Raw genomic sequence first — 5,047 nt, 5'->3', positions numbered from 1 at the left:
GTTTGCTGGCATGGGGTTATTAGGAGGGAGCAGGCACACTGTGATGTGCCTGAGCATGGAGCTGATGCCGGTGTTCTGGGGCAGGGGTGGGGTATTCTCACCTGAGGTATATAATGGGGAATAGTGTCTCCCCACAAAACTGAAACCAACTCTCTCTCTCTCTCTCTCTCTCTCTCACACACACACACACACACACACACACACATTCTCTCTCTCTCTCTCTTCTGGACTGTTTATACCCCACTCTCTTTCCTCTCTTCGAAGGAGTTTGTTTTTAATGTGAAATCCATTACATTTTTTAATCTAAAATTTCACCTCCCCAAGGTAATGTTGACATTTTTGTTTTTCATTCACATACATAAAAGACCTCAATTCCGTGTGTGCTGCTGGATGTGGTGTTGGCATTGGAGTCGTATCATGTACATCATCCAAAGACTTAACTTTCTTCCTTAAACACCACTTTGTAGGCCTCTTCTTTACCGGTTAGCGTGGTGGAGATCCAGCTTCTCCTTTCAGAAAGCTGTTCAAGGTCTCTTGGTAAAGATAAGCTTTTTGGAACTACCATCCCATTCCTAATGTCCTATATCATTCTAAGCCACATGGCAATAAACATTCTTTTATACACACCTTCACAAATGAGAGAGCTTTTGTTTCCATATGATGTTTTCCCCAAAGTGGTATTATTTTAAGATACGTTGCCAGTTTCGTACAAGATTGTATTTTCCAAGGCTGCAGCCCGCACACATGGAAAGCACCCAGCTTCCTTTCCTTTTCTACCCCCAATACCAAGTGCAAAAGCATCAATTGCATTCAGAGCTGGAGACCAAGTACAGGGAGTAAGGGGAGGGGGAGGCACTGTGGGGACATAAAAGACACGGTCCTGTTGGGATGGCCTTTCTGTAGCCTGAGCCTACCCCACGTCCAGCGTTAAGCGAGCGAGCAATGCCAAGGCCTGTTGTATTTCTCCGTGTGCAAATCCTAGCTCACTCTCAGGTCCTGGGCCAGAGCTTGATGCTACCAAGTGCTTCTCTCACCTGATAAACAATAAAAAAGCAATAACATCAGTCACCTGTCTCCCAGATACACCTGGCATGTAAAAGACACTCAAGCCTGGGAGGCACCCCCTGTCCCCTTTCCTCTGTGAAGGTTGTGTTGGAGGAGAGCTGGGGAGGATGGCAGGGCAGTGTGAGCACTGTACCTCTCTGGGCCTCTTCAGAAGAAGAGATTTTTTCCTGTGATAAGCCCTGCTTTCCTCCTGCTCTGTCTTTTGGTGAAAGGTGTACTAACATCACAACAAAGACTGGTCAGGTTTATCTCCAGCCAAAAAAAAAAAATCATCTCTGGTGGTCAAAAAAATTGGGGTCTTCCACAGATTAGACAGAACCCTGTATCCTTATGAGTTCTGTAGGTCTCCAGCAGCCTTTAAGACAGTAGCCAAGCAGCCATCACTTGTCAGGGAACAGAGCATAATCAGGGTGGATGACAGCAGGGGGCGGTTGGAAACCCACAAATCCCAGTCCACCAGGCTGTAGGTCAACAGAACCCCATCAGCTCTCAGGAATCAGTGTCAATGCATGAATAACATAAATCAGCAGATGACCAAAGGAGAAAAAAAAAACCCTTTGAGTCACTTTATGTATTCAGACAAGGTGCAAATAGAATTTTTACCTGACTTCAAAGCTTGCTCCGAATTCACATGCTTCCCCAAAGTATACTGCGATGGTCGCAAGTGAGGGTCACAGGAAAGCAGCCCACTGGGTTGCTAGAGAAACCAGCCAGAGTCTTCTTCTTGCTAGGAGATCCAGAGGCCCCTCTGTGGCCCAGTCACTGTGGAGGAAAGCAAAGCTCAGTGTCAGCTTAGCCTAGCTCCCACCCTGAAATCTCCATCAAAGAGGGCTTAGTTAGGAATTGATTCAACTTACTCCATGGGGAAAGGCAGTAGTGATGAGGGTGAATTTCAAAACCACATGGCAAGACAAGAATGGCTCCCATTTCTTGAAGCCTCTAGGAATCGATTTAATGCCAGGATAGCTGTGACTTCCAGAGGAAGCCTCTTCTGGGGCAGTCATTCCTGCTGGTCAGCCTCAGACTGCCACCCGATGCTCCCAGGGGTTATCAGAAGAGTGGTTGCAGGGCAAGTACCCAAGAAGTGACAGGTGCACCCCATGCACTGTCCCACTAAAGCCCTCACCCTAACTCCAGCTATCTGCAGTCTCATTATCCTTTCAAATAGGTGAGGAAAGATGGGTTCAAAAAGGCTAATGAGTGGCAGGTGTGGTGGCTCATCGACTAAGTCTCACTTTGCAGTGCCCGCATCACATATGAATGCCGATCTGTGTCCTAGCTGCTCCACTACCCATCTAGCTTCCTGCTTATGGCCTAGGAAAGCAGAGAAGGGGTGACCCAAGGCCTTGGGACCCTGCACCCACTTGGGAGACCCGGAAGAAGCTTCTGACTCATGTCTTTGGATCAGCTCAGCTCGCACTATTACAGCCATTTGGGGAGTGAATCAGCAGATGGAAGATATTTCTCTCTGTATCATCTCCTCTCTGTAAATCTGCCTCTCCACTAAAAGAATAATATTTCTTTAAAAACATGCTAAAAAACTCAACTGGGTCACAAACCTAGGAGCGGAGCAGACTGCACCTATGTCCACATCACCCTCAACCTCACCAGCAGACACAGATCTGGATTAAATCTAGATTCTCATATTCAGCAAACTTCGTGTGCTTAAGCACCTCACCTAACTTCTCTGAAGCCCCAGACTCCCAGTTACAGAAAGAGGAAGGCTTGACCCAACCCCCCACCATTAGGGCTGTTAAGGGGATACCCTAGAATGAGTCTCCATGTGGCCCCAGTTAAAGGGAGCAGAAACATGGGGCATGCGGCCGGATGTGACCAGCTCAACTCACTAACAATGCATCTGCTGCTAAGACTCCCAGGTGCATGGAAAAGTGTGGGCATCGCACCCCGCCCGCAAAGGCTGGAGTTATCTGTCAACCTGGCAATGGCTCTAGACAGGGCCACTTCATCTGAATGACACCCATCACACTGTGTTTGGGCTGCAGCTTTATGTGTCACATCTACTTAGCTATTTTGCTCTGTCATGTCACTCTGGCTGCATACCATGTTTGCAGGTACAGAAAACATTGGGTTTTTTCTTTTTTTCTTTCTTCCTAACTTGTGGAAACTGTATAGCTCCGTGCCCAGATCTGCCATCTGACTGCATCAAGATTTAGATAATACAGCCTAACCAAATGTGACATTAGTTGGGGGATCTCCTAAGAAACTGTCTCTGAGCTGACCTCAGACTTGACTGTTGTGCATACCAGCCAGTATAGGATCAGGTTCAGTCTGTCACTGCACCAGACAACACAGGGAGGAAAGAAAGACCCAACTTTATATAACCTTCAAAAGCTTCATGGAAAATGAAATGGCCAGTTTATTTTGCTGTAACCAATGTGAAAATCCATGCATAGGAGGGGTGGGCTTCAGAAAGTTCAAGAAAATTGTGAGATAGAAAAAAAAAAGACACTACCCATGAGTCTGAAATGTATTACACCTAAATGAACATTTTAGTTGTATTTTCCCATCCTATGTTTGAGGTCTCTTTAAATGCACGATGGCTTTTTCTCGGGGCTGAAAAGATGATCTTTTTTTTTCTCTCTTCCTTTTCATTCAAATTGTTTGAAATTGTATTCAAAAGACAGAGAGACAGGCATCTTTCATCCACTGGTCCCCCCTCGTCTATAATCACCTACAACTCCTGGGACAGGGCCAGGCTGAAGCCAGCAACAAGGCACTCAATCCAGGCCTCCACACAGGTGCAGGGTCCCAAGGCTTTGTGCCATCTTGTGCTGCTTTCCCAGGCCACAGTTGGGGAACTAGATGGGAAGTAGAGGCGCTTGGAGGTGGGGGCTGGAACCATCGTGCTGGGCCCCACCCCTCTTCATTCTTAAACCAGTCTATTGTCTCCCATAGGGTAGTCTGCTCTACTTCGACTAATTTAAGTATCTTTTTCTCCCTGCCCATTAACGCAGCCCCACAAAGTTCCATTCACCACTACTGACTGAAAGGCTCTGGGCAAATTTGGACCTTTTACCTCGTTTTCATGTCAAGCCTATCCCTGGAACTATTCTTGCCCCAACTATCTTTTATGCAAACAAAATCAGGACCACGTTTTCCAGTCCTGGGTTTGGATGATTAAGAAGGAGAGTAGGGAGCCCAGTGTTGTGGTGCCGTGGATTCAGCCTTCATCTGTGGCGTTAGCATCCCACCCACATCAGAGCAGTGGCTGCTCCCGTTTCCCCATCCAGCTCCCTGCTAATGCACCTGAGAAGGCAGCAGAAGATGGCCCGACTGCTTGAGCCCCTTTCTACCATTCGTGTGGGAGACCCCCATGGAGTTCTAAGCTCCTAGCTCCCACCTGGTCCAGCCACGGGCCTACTGTAGCCTTTTGAGGACTGAACCAATGGATGAAAGGCCTCAGTCTTTCTGTTACTCTGAACTACCACACCATTTTTGCCTCTCAGCAGCTCAGGCAGGGTTCTAACGACCTAGCAGAAACCCAGAATCACTAGCTCCCTTTGGACCAGGTCCCGCTAAACCACAGTGCAGTCTGAGCTTCCTGATCATGCGCTTTCTTGCACAAAGAATCTTCTATCATCACCATCCTCCCAAACATACAAGAACCCCATGGAAACCCTGCCACCCTTATTTACTCTAAGTCATCATCCTCTTCACCTTTGGCTCTGTGGTGGTGAGGTCACTTTCAGGAGCCTGGCTGCCACCCACGGGAAGAAGCAGAAGAATGACCTTCAAGAAGAGTCAGGGGAGTGCAGAGGGAGGCTAGGGCTGCTGTCTGCCAAGATCCTGCACACTGAACAGGAACGTGGTGGGGGCAGGGGACATGGCGGGATGGGATGAGCCTACAGCACCTGCTGCCATGTGGCCGGGATCTCATGGAGCCTGGGGGACTGGCAGCCCTTTCTACTTCTGGCTCTGACCCTTCTGCTCCATGGGATAGGTGTCAAGGGTGTGGAACCCA

At 48.1% G+C, this 5,047-nt stretch overlaps 1 long non-coding RNA gene across 1 annotated transcript; it reads right to left on the bottom strand.

Moving 5' to 3' along the window:
- Positions 1 to 210: 210 nt before the first annotated feature.
- Positions 211 to 1,750, bottom strand: LOC131478139 (uncharacterized). The gene is made up of 2 exons (XR_009244325.1): positions 1,669 to 1,750; positions 211 to 1,034 (listed from the first exon to the last, which is right to left on the bottom strand). It is a non-coding gene; the product is annotated as an uncharacterized LOC131478139 (long non-coding RNA).
- Positions 1,751 to 5,047: the final 3,297 nt, after the last annotated feature.

This window comes from Ochotona princeps, chromosome 27 (genome assembly GCF_030435755.1).
Source record: "Ochotona princeps isolate mOchPri1 chromosome 27, mOchPri1.hap1, whole genome shotgun sequence".
Lineage (NCBI taxonomy): Eukaryota > Metazoa > Chordata > Mammalia > Lagomorpha > Ochotonidae > Ochotona > Ochotona princeps.
This window is presented reverse-complemented; position numbering and strand designations above follow the sequence as displayed.